Source organism: Chinchilla lanigera, unplaced genomic scaffold (genome assembly GCF_000276665.1).
Source record: "Chinchilla lanigera isolate Chin_1 unplaced genomic scaffold, ChiLan1.0 scaffold00053, whole genome shotgun sequence".
Taxonomy (NCBI): domain Eukaryota; kingdom Metazoa; phylum Chordata; class Mammalia; order Rodentia; family Chinchillidae; genus Chinchilla; species Chinchilla lanigera.
The window spans coordinates 3618064-3633653 of NW_004955454.1; the positions used below are offsets into that span (position 1 = coordinate 3618064).

The window sequence follows — 15590 nt, forward strand, 5'->3', positions numbered from 1 at the left end:
GAGCTATTATTATCCTTGTAATCTACCAGGAAAGAGTGAGAGAGTGCTGTCTGCCACATGCTATGCTTGTAGCTATTTGTGGGAAGAGTGAGAATTAAAGGTCACGTATAATCATTGTGTGGAGAAATACTTATTTTTAGACTTCTGAGCATACTCCAGGATTCTGGGTGAGTTATTCCCTGTTTGTGGGGTAGGGGCAGATTATGGGGCATTTTGTCTGTCTGTATGGTATTAACTATGGATATTAGTACTTTCTTGCAGGGACATATGATCCTGGAAATTTTGAGTATTCATTTTGTATTTTTCATGTCCCGATTCACAACCTTTGTGGTTGAATAGTAATGGCCAGGTGTGAACTCAGTTTTGGTAATATGAAAAGCAGGATTCAGGGTTAAGTAACATCCTAAGTGCAGAGAATTGACCCCTATAGCTATTCCTCTTCCACCTTCTACACAAAAGGCAATGCATTGTTGTGCTTCTACTTACTTAGAAGCAATGCATTGTATGCTTCTACTTAGATAGAGTGTCCAAAGGAGGCAAATTTATAGAGATGGGAAATAGATTATTGGTTGCCAGAGTCTGAGGATTGGTAAGCAGTAAGTGACTGCTTATGAGTTTGTGGGGTTTCTTTTTACAGTGATGAAGATATGCTTAGCTTAGATAGCAGTGGTGGCTGTACAGATTTGTGAATATAGTTGACCCTCTTTGGATTTTGTGTTTACAGATGCAGCCAACTGCTGATCAAAACTATTCAGGAAAAGTATCTATGGTGAACATGTACAGAAATTTTTTCCTTGTCATTATTTCCTAAGTAATACACCATCACAACTACTTATTTAACATTTATATTGTATTAGGTATTATAAGTAATCTAAAAATGATTTAAAGTATATGGGAGTATATATGTAGATTTATATGCAAACACTGTATGCCTTTTTATATAAAGGACTTGAGCAGTATGAATTGTGGTACCCACCGAAGTTCCTGAAACCAGTTCTTCAACCATGACATATATCTCAAAAAAAAAAAAAAAATGCTGAAACAAAAATGAAAAGACACAGAAAAAATTACATTTCTCAGCAGGATGTTGTGGAGAGTATTGGAGTATGGGACTTTTATCAAGCCAGAAATGTTCCCCTGGGGTTTTTAATATGTCCCCAAATCTTGAACTTGAGAAGCTTATCTGAATGAACTTGTATTAATGATTACACTGTCATGTCTTATAAATTTGTTGTGCTGGGAAAATAAAATTGAGTATCAATAGATTGGAAAGACAAGATTGTATAGTAAAAGAGGCATTTGCTATCCTGACAGGAAGGAAGTTGTAGCTGTAGGGTTAGAAAATAATTATATCACGAAGAAATTGATGTACATAGTGATTGATTAGTTAATGAGAGTTAAATAGAGGCTGAAAACTGAGTCAGAATGAATTCTGTTACACTAGGGAATAGAGGAGGAGAAGGATATTTTAGGGAAAATACATTTATTTAGAATTGTTGGGAGTCCATCCATTGAATTTGGCTGTAAGGAAAATGTTCTGGCTTTATTCTAGAAGTTGTGGATGTTTTTGTTTGTAGAAACATATTGTAGCCAGTATAGTTTCTTAGCGCAGTTGGAACAAAGCTCAAACTTAGTGAAATTTATTCTCTCACAGTTCTGGAGTTAGAAGTTCAGAGTCAAGATGTTGGCAAGGCCAGGATCCCTCTGAAGACTCTAGAGAGAATTTTTTCTGCTTTGTTAAAGTTTAAATCTAAAATGGCCAAAACCTCATGTGTCTGGAAGGTGATTAGATTATAAGGACATTATATCTGACCTCCTGTTAGGAGCTGGGGTCTGGGTGGAAGAAGCAGGACATAGTAGGTATGACCTGGAAGGGCATATTGCCCTCCCAGCTCCTCTCTTCACTCTCTGCTACCTTGCTGCCATGAAGTGAGCAGCTCTTTTTCCATCCTTCTCCCATGCTGTGTCATTCTGCCTTGGAGCCAGCCAACTAGACTGAAACATGAGCCAGAAGAAACCTCTCCTCCTTTTAAGTTGTGGGTGTCAGGTATTTTGTTCCAGTAACAAGAAAGTAACTAAGATTTTGGTACTAGAGAGGTTGGATCTTTGCTGTGACAGTGCCTGAGCATGTGGTTCAGAAGCCTTTGGACTTGGTTTGTGGGAGGACTTTGGAAAGTTTTGAAGATGCCAACTGGCGAAGCATCCTTAAAATGCCATAAGCTAAGCTTGATGTGGTATTTTGCTTAGAGCTTAGAAGACTAGAATGCTGATAGAAATACATGTGGTAAATACCAACCTCATAGGACAAGGACTCTAATGGCATTTGATTTGGTAATCATGTGTATTATGCTGTGGCAGAAAATTTGTCTACATTTTGCTTGTATTCTGAGATTTGCAGGAGACTGAGATTAATGGTGGCAGAATAATTAATTTGGCATTGAAAATATCAAGGCAGCCCAACATTTAGGCTGTAGCATCGTTACTGCTTATTGTTTTTAGCAAAAAGCTTCTGCCATTTAAAACATTTTCAGGTTTTTTTTGTTGTTTTTTTGAGACAGGGTCTAGCTTTGCAGTTCAGGCTGGCCTTGAACTCACTCTGTAGCCCAGGCTGGCCTCAAACTCACAGCAGTCCTCCTGCCTCAGCCTCCCAAGTGCAGGCATTACAGGTGTGTACCACCATGCTTGGCCTAATTTTCAAGTAAGGTCATATTTTTTTTTTTTTACTTTTTGAGATATGGTCTTGCTATGTAGTTCACTTGTCTAGGCTAGCCTTGAATTTGCAGTGATCCTCCTGTCTCACCTTTCCAAGTGCTGAGATTACAGGTGTGCATCACCATGCCAGACAAGTAGGGCCATATTCTGAAGTTTTGGTAGACATTAGTTTTTTGGGGAGCATTACTTAACCCATTATGGTTAGTAACCCATTTTATAGCTTTGCTTTAGTTTATACACTATAGCCAATAACATACATCATTGTTTAAGCTGCAGTTATTCACTATTATGGTCATAATGAAGGCAGGAAGCAATATGTGTAACAGAACCTTGGTAATCTAGTTGGCCACCATCTGGGCATCCAGATTGTATTTCCCTGCCTACCAGTAGTCAGATATTTTATACTCAATTATTTTTATCTTCTTAGCCATCCTGGGAAGAAGATACTACATCCATTTCATAGATTAGGGCACTGATGATAGGGAGAAGTTTGTTAAAACTATACAGTTAAGTACTGAAACTGAATCATCCTAGGCCTTTCCAATTAGTTACTACAGGTATGACCCTCAGGAGCACAGTAAGAAACGATTATGTCATAAGATGCTTGTTTGGATGGAGTGTATTGAAGATCTATGCATTACTTTTTTTTGTGGTACTGAGACTCGAACTCACAACCTCATACTTGCCAGGCAGGCACTGTGGCACTGAACTATATCCTTGGCTCATATGCATCACATGTTTGTTCCTGCACATTTTTTTTTTTTTTTTTTTTGGTTTTTTTCTCCGGTACCGGGAACCGAACTCACGACCTTGCGCTTGCCAGGCAGGCGCTTTTGCCGCTGAGCTAAATCCCCAGCCCCTTGTTCCTGCACATTTTAACATTAACTTTGTAGAAAAATATTCCTAATAGTCAGGCAATCTTTCTCCCTCTCCCCTCTTCACTTTCCCCTCTCCCTCTTCCCTTCCCCTTCCCTCCTTCTCTCCCTTTTCCCTCCCTTTCTCTCCTTTCCTCTCTTCTTCCCCTCTTACCTCCCTTCCTTTTTCCTCTTTCTTTCCTGTGTGAATTGAGCCTAGGGAGCACTGAGTTATATTCCTAGCCCTTTTCTGTTGAGTAAGTGTCTCATCACCTTCTCAGGCTGTCCCTTGCATGTGTGATTCTCCTACCTTAGTTTCCTGAATATTTAGGATTGCAGGCATGTGCCAACATATCCAGCTATTAATAGGCTTTAATACACAGACAGTAGTATTAAAGAAGGATAATATAAAGGGTATTATAACTATATATCCTGAGCACTTTTGCATCTTGATTTGGAATTGCCTTTTTAGCATTTATCACTCCACTTCATTTCGAGAAGTTTACTTTTTCTGTTGTTTCTTTGGTATTGGGGATTAAACCCAGGGCCTTGAACATGCTACTAGGCAAGCAGTCTACCACTGAGCTATAGTCCCAGCCCCCCCATTTCATTTTAATTATTTTTTTAAAATGAATTGAATCTTTAAAATATTGGTCATGTTGTATAACTTTAAAAAAAATCTGTGTACAAACATTTGTCAACAAAAGCTCCATTTGTCTGAGTTTGTTTTACTTTTTTTCCCCCTAAAAAACAGTTGTGCCTTTTCTTGATAGGAAAACCTAATATTTTGAGATTTGCAGGCTGTTCTGTTTTCTTTGGTGAAACTAGAAAAGCTCTAAAAAGTATAATTTAAAAAAGAAATAAGTGAGGGGACTGTGTTACCCAGGCTGATCTTGAACTCCAGGGCTAAAGAGATCCTCTCACCTTGGTCTGATGCAGTTTGAGCTACTGGTGTATGCCATCTCATCCAGCTAATAGTTTCAACAACTCAAAATATAGTACTTAAAACCTATTTTACGTACTTTGTAAGTCTCTGGATATATATTAATTTGTTGTATAATTTAATAGAGATATTTCAGGTTGGGGATGTAGCACAATTTATAGCACTTGCCGGTCTCTTAGGCTTTTCTTCCTTCTTCCCTTCCTCCCTTCTTCCCTTCTTCCCTTCCTCCCTCCCTCCCTCCCTCCCTTCTTTCCTTCCTCCCTCCTTCCCTCCCTTCTAGCCTTCTTCCCTTCCTCCCTTCCTCCCTTCTTCCTTTCCTCCCTTCCTCCCTTCCTCTCTTCCTCTTTCTCTCTCTCTTTCTCTCTTTCTTGTCTTTTTGTGACGTGGTCTCATTATGCAGTTCAGGCTGACCTTGAGCTCACTTTGTAGCTCAGGCTGGCCTTGAACTTGCAAGAATCCTCCTGCCTCAGCCTCCCGAGTGCTGGGATTACAGGTGTGCGCCACGGCGCCTACTTTATTTTCTACTTCTTTTAGGATAATGGAAGCAGGAATAATCTTTGGGTGCTGTTTAGAGTTAGATGGAGGGAAGGGAGTGACTCACTCAGCATCTTTGTTTCTAACTGTACTATTACCCCCTGAGAGCCCTGATCCCCAAGAATTTTTTAAGCAGAGTCGAAGGAGGAAGTTCCATCTTCTGTAGCTACTTTAGGCTGAATAGGGGTGTTGGCTGTACCCACAAGAACATGAAGGAACCCTCATCTTGACTGATACGTGAGTCCAAAGGAGCTAAGCTCTTTCTCTGAAGATTTCTTGGCCTGTGGATATCGAAGCAGGTTCTGATCTGAGTTATGGTCATTGCCAGTAGTTGGCTGTCAAACAAGAAGAAACACATTTGACTAAGGGATTAAGTATGTAAGATCTAAATACTAAAGTTATGAGAAGCATTAATAGAGCCTGTGTCCAAGACAATAACCAAGTCCTTCAGTTCCAGATATTTGGCCAGGACATCAAGACTCAAGTAGTTCTTCATGGATTTTTGGGAGCATGCTCAGCCACTATGTACATTTTTCTTTTAGGGACAAACATTGCCACTTTGTTTTAGTTGTTAGGAGATCTAGTTGCTTGTGATGTTGTACGGCCATTGCTGTTAGTGAGTCTATCTGGTCTTTTTTTTTTTTTTTTGAGACAGGGTCTTGCTCTGTAGTTCAGTCTGGTCTTGAACTCACTTTGTAGCCTAGGCTGGCCTTGAACTCACAGCAGTTGTTCTGCCTCAGCCTCCTGAGTGCACCTTACCTGGTTTTAAAGGAAGGTAGTATTGTGGGCAACTGTGCCTAGGCTGTCAAGTCTTAGGTGGCTGTTGATGACAGGAGAAAAATATGATTAACTTTAAGGCCTCATGTAAGTAGTTACTGTTTATTATATCTATTAGAGGCAGTTTAAAAATAATCCAGGTGATTCCAAAAGAAACAAAAACACCCAAAAGATGTCATGTTACAACTTGATTTAAGGAACCTGAAGTGTAGTAAACAAGACAGTAGCGAGACTACGCACACAATTTCCTTAGAGGGTGCAAACCATTTTATATTCAGTTGGTGTTTCCTGAAAAGAAGCTTGAGGTCATCTACTGGTTCACAGGTGTATGAAGTTTGTGGTCCCTGTTTTTTTGTTGTCTGGTTCTCAGGTGGCTTGGGCTTTAACCTGGAGAGGTAGATCTAACTATCTATTTCCTGTACCTTAGTGGCAGAAGGAGTGGTTAATAAGGTTGTGAGATCTTGTATTAGGCGATACTTTTGACAGCTTGACTATTTGTGGGGATTGGCATGGCACCAGTAACCCTGTAGCCAAAAAGTTATCAATAATTTGTTTTAACCCTAATCTAGCTTTTTTTAAAAAACGGAAATAGACTTTTGTGAGGATGTAGATTAGGGTCCTCTAGCTAAATCACTACTGGAGTGGCCTTAACAATTCTCCCTGGGGTGCTATTATAGCTTTTTTTTTTTTTTTGTCTTCTTGAGACAGGGTTTCACGATGCAGTTCAGGCTGGCCTTGAACTCATTTTGTGGCCCAGGTTGGCTTTGAACTCTCAGCAATCCTCCTGCTTCAGCCTCCTGAGTGCTGGGATTACAGGTGTGAGCCACTACACCTGGCTGTCATGGCATATTTAAGGATCTACTCCTGGCAGAGACATTGGGCTTCTGGGGGTCAGACTGGCTGGGTCCCTAGCAACTAGGACACAAGGTTCAAGTATCAGAGTGGTCCTAAGCAGGAAGAGTGTATCTCTTTTAATTATTAGTTTGGGGCACTCCAGTATTACCGTAAAGGCACCTTAGAAAAGGAAATGTTCCAAATGGCAGTTCAGAGTAGGGGTAAAGAAAGCCGTCCAGTTAATTCACTCAAGGCCCACAACAGTTTTAGAAAGGAATGAAAGCTCACTCCAGTAAGAAACAAGAATTGAGGCCAGGTGTGGTGGTGCATGCCTGTAATCCCAGTGCTCAGGAGACTGAGGCAGGAAGATTGCTGCAAGTTTGAGGCCAGTCTAAGCTGCATAGCAAGACCTTGTCTCAAATAACAAACCCCCAAAAACAGTTAGAATTGAACAAGTTGCCTCAGTATTGTAGGAAAGTATAATTTGTTTGTTTGTTACATCTAGACTTATTCAAGGCTCCTGTGAATTAATTGTATACTCTTGTAGGCACCCTCAGGCACCATCACCATTCACTGTCTGCAATTTTTCTTGACCATCTTGGTGAGAGATCATCTCATCCCTCTCTGGGAACAAGGACAGTCTCCCTTCCAATGCCTACGGTCTTTTTCTCTGTTCTGACAGGTCCAGCAAGGGCTAGGCAGTTTCCAAGGGCATTTCTTTGCCCAGTGCCCCATCTGTTTGCCCTTGAAGCACTCTTCGGTTTTTTTTTTTTTTTTTTTTTTTGCAGTACTGGGGATTGAACTCACAACCTTGCGCTTGCCAGGCAGGTGCTTATTCCACTGAGCTATTTCCCCAGTCCTGAAGCACTCTTTGGATTCTCTTAGAGTACCCTAGTGCTGTGGACTTTGTCATGAATGTTATCAAAAGGGGCAAGCATGTCTTTAGCCTTTTCTTTTCCTTATTCAGTTGTTTGTCCTCTACTTCATCACATTATTGAACACCAAATGGTTTGTGGGCCCAGTTGAAGTTTCCAGAGCCTTTTCCTAATATTTAGAGCTGACTAATAAAGTTCTGTTTCAGGATAATCTGACCTTTTCTAGAACCTCTAGACCCAGAGTCTAAGTGGGTGAGTCTATGGTAGGTCAGCTCATACCTAGTGTGGTGTGGACTCAGGAGATGGTCTTTATTGCCTGAGGGTATGGACTGAGCAGGTTGCTGAAGAGGAGGAACTGACAGGAGGAGGGCCTCTGCAGCATCAACAGAAGACTCATTATTTGTAGGGTATGATTAGGCCTCAGGTAGGGGGCCGAATGTAAGGCACTTCTGACCATTTTTCTTGTTTGGTACAGTAAAGATATAATTGAAATATGACATTATATTTTAAGCTGCTGAGGAGTGGCCACATCTTCCCAGTTGGATACATGGGCTATTTTTTTTTTTTTTAATTAGTAATATAAGGTGATCTCTTTGAAGGATCTTAGGTTGGGACTCTTCCCAGTGATTGAGGGTGCAATTAGAAGAAATAGACGAGGCATTTCTCATGATAGGTCTGTAGATAGATGGGGTAGAAACTAGGTTTTGTCCTGAGCCTTTTAGTAACAGGGGTATGACATGGTTAGGCTGAATTCCTTGGGATTAGGTCATAGAAACCATACAGAGCCTTTTCCTGGGTTAGTTTCATGTGTAAACCTGATAGAGCATCCTCTAGATTTTCTATGACCCTTTTCAGCTTATATCAAAGCATTTCTTGATAAAGCTGAACTTCCTGGGGCTGGATGTCTGGGACCTTATAATCATGCCTGTGTTGGCAGAGTTCACAGTCCAGAACTGTGATGCTTCACTGGCTGTCAACCAGTTTTAAAACCAGCTCTTATCATTAAGAAGTCAACCAGTAACAAATGCTGGTAGGGCTGTGGGGAAAAAGGAACCTTCTCCACTGTTGGTGGGAGTGTAGACTGGTACAACCACTGTGGAAAGCAGTATAGAGATTCCTCAAAAAACTAGGACTAGATGTTCCATTTGACTCAACTATTTCACTTCTTAGTATCTTCCTGAAAGAATTAAAAGCATACCGTAGCAATATATGTACATCTGTGTCTACCCATCAACTGGTGAATGGATAAAGAAGATGTGTTTTTTTTTTATACCATGGAGTATTACTCTGCCATAAAGAAGGTTAAGCTCGAGACATTTCTAAGTAAATGGATGCACCTTGAGACCATACTCTTAAGCGAAATGGGACACACTAAGTGTAATTGGACACACACAGTGTAAATATTGCATTGTTTCTTTAATGTGAGAAATAGTGTAAATAAGGACCAAAATGTATAATAGGTATTGTGAAATAGGAAGAAAATGTTCAAATGGGGAGGGGAACAAAGGGGGAGGGGATAAAGAAGGGAAAAGTAAAAAAAAAAAATGAGAAAAGCAGAAAAAAATGGAAACAAAGCTTTTATAAATGGAGAGGGGTGGAGGGGTTGAAGGGAGGGTAGGGGAATGGGAAAAAAATCAAGTTATATCATGTACAGGTACAAATTCTGTATGATGAATGATTATGTATATCTAAAACATACCAATAAAATCTGATTAAGAAAACCCCACCTATTATCCTGTTTTGGAAGGGCTAGCAATTGCCTTGCTGTATAGAACCCCAAAACTCTGAAGAGTTCCACAGAGATACGGCTCTCTGTCCCTCTGCTAGAAAAATGGGCATTTCCACGGATGATATTCTACTAACTGATATTCTAAAAATTGGAAATAAGACTCAGGCCACAAAGTATACAGATTTGGTGGCAAAAATCTCAAGTCAGGTACTGTGTAATTAAGTCTGCAAATATAGGCTACACATTCTTTGAGATGGAGGCATAAATTTAAAGCCACAGTTACCACAATAAAAACAAAACTGAGTAAAAAGGGGAGCAAACTAATATTAGCAAACTTCTTCACACAGTGACAGCTGTAGGTGGGCTTTAGGGCTGAGAGGATCGAGTCAGCTAGAGTTGGCTAGACTTCTGCTTTGCAGCTAGTAGAGTTGGGCTTGGGGGTGGTAGGAATTTTAAAGTGGGCAAAGTTTTCACTTCCCGTAGGGGAAGACATTGTACCTCTTAACCCTGTTGTTGAGGTACCCAGAACTAACAGTTTAACAAATGGAACACTGTAATACGGAAGGCCTGAGGAGGAGAGGGGATCAGAAAAGAAAGAAACGAAAACCTGTGGAAAGCAAGCGCACTGAGTCATGAGCCCCTGGCCCACAGGGAAACACAAGCACCCTTGCTGCTAAACCAAGAGCTACCCAAGTCTAGGGCAAGTTACCAAGTACTCCACAGAGAAGACAGTTCAGATGGGCCAGTTACTCCATGCCTCCTGGTCCCCTGCTGTGGCTGGCTGTGCTTCTGGCAGTGGCCTTCTCTACTCTGTGCTGCTCAGCTTAGGTCTTTCCCCACTGAGGCCTGTGTCACAGCCTCCAAGATAGATTATCCTCCTTGTGTGGACCAGCAACAAAATATAAGCCCAGCTGATTGGCAGGGTTCCACCTGTGCCCCATAAAGACAGAAGTTTTTTGCCGCACAACCCAGTCATTTCCACAAAGTTGGCCACTTACCCAGCATGCCCAAGAAGTGTCTTGGTCACTTGTGAAAGGGAGACTAGAGGAAAAATGGTTACTCACTTTTTTGCTTGAGTTGCTGGTTGTCTGCTTCTGCTGAAGTCTCCAAAGGACTGTGGGCAGCTGGTACCTCTGATGTTTGGTAGGGTCTTGGGTTACTGTGCAATAAAGGCCCGTGGCTTGTTGTCCATTGAGGCCTCCTGATGTTACAGTTGGATGAGCCAGTAATAGTCAAGGTTCCTGTGCGACCAAGAAAGAATTGCCAAGCGTACACCCAGGAGTATGTAGTAAGTAGCTACATTTACTATGGCGGAGCATGGCTGTAATCCCAGCACCTGGGAGGCTAATGCAGGAGGATCGCTGACAGTTCGAGGCCAGCCTGGGCTACATAGTGAGGCCAAGGCTAACATGAAATACATAGTGAAACCTTGTCTCAAAAAACAAAAAATAACCCCCAAATCATGGGAGGTTGTGTTCAGGGCCTGGGGTGGCAGAAAAGCACTGCATGCCAGTCAACGGTAGCAGCAGCAGCAATAGGAAAAAGGGGAAAAAAGGCCTATAATTCGGCCAGACACCTCTGCTTTTGGTGCCTCCCACTGAATCTCCCTTGGCACCAGTGTTAGGGCAGTGATGGACCTGTGGCACATGTGCTGCCCTGGGCTGTTTGTATCATTGAAAGCTCTGTTATTGTGGTTTTTTCTTTTAAATTTTTTTTTTTTTTTTAAAAAAAAACTAAAATCTTAGTATTCAGTCTTAACTGCAGTGTTGGTACTTTGTAGTAAATAAGTGCAGTTTGGTTGTGGTTTGGGCATTCGGTCTCTAAAATGTTCTCCATCACTGTCCTAGGCTTTTGTTACTTTATTTCCTGCCTCTCTTGAAAATAGAAGCAGGAATAAGGGTTGGGAACTGTCAAGAGTTGAATGGAGGGAAGGGTGTGAGTCACTCAGCTTCTTTGTTTCTAACTGTATTACTACCATGTTTTTTTCCCTACAGCTAGGCCAGGTTTGGTTATGGAGTGGGCAGACCCAGATGTTCAGTTTGAGGGCATGATGAACTTGAGGTGCATGTGAGAAACGTAATTAGAGTTGTCCATCTTCGTTGTACAGATGATTTTAAGCTGGTCAGGGTAGGGAGAATTGGGATAGAAGAATTCCCCAAGGATGATACTGTCATTTTGCTGGGTTGGAGGGTTCTTGAGGTGATATAAGGAACCTATCCCACCCTTGTAGAATAAGCTTGCAGGTTCACTGACTCTTGTTCAGAAAAAAAATTTAGGATATGTCAGTAAGAGACACGAGAAGGGTTTATTAGAGATCTTGGGACATACTGTACTCACGAATAGACTGGGCTCTCAGAGAAATGAGATACATCATAACTCTGAGTTAGGTATAGTTCAGAGGGTGTCTTCAAGATGGTTGATTTAGGATGTGTATTTTTAGTGTCTGTAAGGTTATAATGCAAGCCATTTAATTGTGTTTGAAGTTGAGATATGCTGTTCACCAATACTGCTGCCTCCTTGGGGGCGCAATTTACAGAAAGTGAAGTTTACAGGTGAAAAGGATAGGTCCAGAGCCTGGATTTACAGCTTTATTGTCTTCTAAGACCTTTAGGATTTTTTTTTTTTTGAGTGAGTTTCCTGGGAGGGAAAAAGACTTTAGTAACTTCTGCATCTTAAAGCTGTATTTAAGTACATTTTTAAAAATACCAATTTCCTTGTCTTTTTTGTACTTAGTTTTTATTTCTTTGATCCTATGTCAGTACTATGTAAAAGTAATACAGGGATGAGGAGATAACTCTGAAGATGAGAAACATTTAAGGGAGGAATGAACAAAGAAGGAAGGGGACAGAAAGAGTGAAATGAAGAAAACCAAGAGAGGATAAAAAAAGTTGAGAGTGCTTAAGATAGTACATTATATATGGAAGTTACAGAGACACTCAAGAGGAAAAACAGTCATTATATAAAGTTCTTCTGAGGAAGTGCATTGGTACTGAAGTGCCTGTGGAAGGGCCAATTTTAGTTTAGTGGAGAAAAAGCTTTTATGGATGGATGTTGATGTAAATGAATCAGGTGAGAGTATTACCTGCTGCTCAGGTGCATATCCTCACCACCCTACAAAAACATCGGAGGTCATATTTTGGTGAAAAGAAGAAAGGCTTTGTTCAAAACTAGCTCTGAGGTGATGAAAGGACCTCATATTGCCTCAGATTACCACCGGACTGTGTGTCCAGATGTGCAAGGATCTTTCACAGTGTAAGGAAGAAAGGGGAGAGGAAAGACAGTGAGACAGTAGAAAACACCATACTTATTTCATTCCTTCCTGTTCTTTTTCCTCTCCTTCCCTGTAGTGTGGGACCAGGTCTTTGCCCTCTTGGGGCCAGCATCTTCATAGCCTCTTACTGAGGAAATCTGGAGAAGTTGATTGTGGCATTTAAAAGTTCTGATGGCATGGGACTGCAGATACAGTTCAGTGGTGGAGTGCTTGCCTGGCATGCGTGAAGTCATGTGTTTGGTCCCCAACACTGGGAGAAAAATATTCTTATGGCATGATTACCCCTGAGACTCTGCATTTCTGAATTAGAGCCATTAATAGTCATGATATTTGGAAAAACGCAGTTAGATGATTTTGTTGTGAGGAAACCAGAATGTGGTTATGTAAGGTAAGATATCCCCAGATACCACCAGCCAATATAATCTTATGATAACAGCCTTATATGTTGACAGAAATGCCGTTATGTGGCCCATGACTGTGTTACTTTGTATTTTGTTGCTTTTATTTATCCATTTATTTATTTTTGCCTCCTGTTTTTTAAAGACCTTCTTTTAATAGATAAATAAATGTGATTAAATTTTACACTTCGGAAAACCAAAGATGTGTCCTGAAATGGTGAACATTTACTATATATTAGCTTTTGTTATCATTCAAAGGATTTCAAGTAACAATAGCTCATTATTTTAAGTAAAATTCAGATTACTGAAAAGGTTTTCTATGCTTCTTTGACCTTAAAATACAGTTAATCTCCAACAGTAGTATATAATATATTGCCAGATAGTCCAGATTAACTAGGAAAAGGAATTTTTACTTCATGAACTACATTAGTTCTGGAAATAAATTTTTTTTTTTTGAGACAGGGTCTCGCTCTGTAGTTCAGGCTGGCCTTGAAATCACTTTGAGTCCCAGGCTGGCCTCAAATACACAGCATTCCTCTTGCCTCAGCCTTCCGGGTGCTGGGATTATAGGTGTGCCCCACTATGCTCAGCAGTCCTGGAAAGAAATTTCTTAATATTGCTAGGAAAACATTGCAGTTTCTGAGCTTAGTGAACCACTGCTATTTCTAATTTGGAGGAAAGGTTGGGATTTTTTTTTAAAGGTGCAGGATCTATTTTCTGTCCTGTTCCTTGTGTACCTTAGGGCTTTCTTTACTGGTTTACTAATGCAGAGATGAGATTGCCAGTGTGTTCATGCTTTTAAAGATTTTTAATCTGAGTTTGACCAAAGTATACAGTCACTTTGAAATTCTGTTTTTGACCTTATGGTTTACTTGGGTGCCATTTGTGTGAAGTAACATTTATAAGATAAATTCTATATAGTAATACATTTGGGGAAAAGAGTATTTAATAGGTTGAAGCCTATTGTTACTTAAGGCAATTCTTTGGAAGAATCATGTCAGGAAATCAGAGACCTAGTTTAGATACATAGATGGTACTTGAGTTTTCATGGGAATATGTCCTGATAAACCTGTTGTAAGTTGAAAATATTGTAAGTTAAAAGTGTATTGAATACACCTAGCCTACTAAGCATCATAGCTTAGTAACACAATGTGCTTGAGAGTTTTGATTGTTTACTTTTACAGTTAGGTGGCTGACTAGGAGCTGTGCCTCATTGCTGCTGCTCAGCATCTCCTAGTACCTAGGAAAAGATCAAAATTCAAAATTGGAAATATGGTTTCTACTGAATGTATATAGCACTTTCACTGTTGTAATGTTGATAGTTAGCTGGGCATAGTGGTGCATGCCTCAGATCCCCCCGTTCAGGAGGCTAGGGTAGCAGGAATGTTTGAGTCCAGGAGTTCCAGGCCAGCCTGGGCAACATGGTAAAGACCCTTGTCTCTAAAAAACAAGAAAAGGAGTCAGGCCCGGTGGCTCATGATAATCCCAGGACTCAGGAAGCTGAGACAAGAAGATCACAAAATTCAGGGCCAGCCTGGACTACAGTGAGATGTTATCTCAAAAAGTAAACAAGCAAGCAAACAAAAAGCGTAAAACAAAAATTCTAACCCAAACAAACAAAAACCCAAGAAGAAGAAAGAAAGAAAAGTAAAAACTGGAAATCAAACCATTTTTTTGTTTTTTCGGTTTTTTTCCGGTACCAGGAATCAAACTCAAGACCTTGTGCTTGCCAGGCAGGCGCTGTGCTGCTGAGCTAAATCCCCAGCCCCTTGGAAATCAAACCATTGAAAGTTGATTTTGTGAATTGAACCATTGGTGTACTGACTTATCTTTGAGAGAAGTGTGAAAAGTAGATAGCTATAGTATGTATTTTTAAAATTCATTTTAATTATTCTTACAGAGTAAGAACATATTTTCTTGTGTAAAAATTTTTAACTTTTATAGTAGTTTTAAGAAAAAGCTTTGTAAGTGGAGTTGCCTTCTGGCATTTGCTTTTTCAAATTTAGTGTGTCCCATGCTGGATTTCTATATGTATTAACAGATCTTTATATATATGTTGAACATATTTTTCACTTAGTTTGATTTATGTGGAAATTTTATGTAGGGTAGTTTTTTGGTATACTATTTTGTCATGATTAAGTGTATTAGTTTTTTGCTTTCTGGTTAAGAAGCCTTATTCTAACTCAAGTTTACAAGAACATTCTCTTAAATTTTTCATAGTACTTTTAATATTTAAAATAATTGTATATTTTTATTAAGTTGGTACAATTTAGATATACATAATGATCACATTCCTCATAGGGAAATTGCACCTATACATGATATATCTTGATTCCTCTTTTAAAAAGTATATCTTTAATGTACGTGGAAATTACTTTAGTGTGTCATCTGAAGTATTTTTGCCAAAAATACAAATTGTTCAGATCCCATTTATTGAATGATTTTTCTGTTTTGAAATGTTACGTGTAGCTTTTCTTTTCCAGTTGCATTCTATATTTTTAGTATCCAGCTTTACGACATATAAAATTTTTATGTGGTGTTTTGTATTAAATTTTTATAATGGTATTTACTATGAAATACATTGTACTATAATTCCTTCTTGAATCTATGAGTAAATGGATGACAGAAGGGAGATCTTTCACAAATTAGGGGTAATGGAATGT

General features: G+C 39.8%; 1 protein-coding gene across 13 annotated transcripts in view; it reads left to right on the forward strand.

Moving 5' to 3' along the window:
- Window positions 1–15590, forward strand: part of Erc1 (ELKS/RAB6-interacting/CAST family member 1) — a 451367-nt gene that overhangs the window by 33154 nt on the left and 402623 nt on the right. The window lies entirely within an intron of this gene.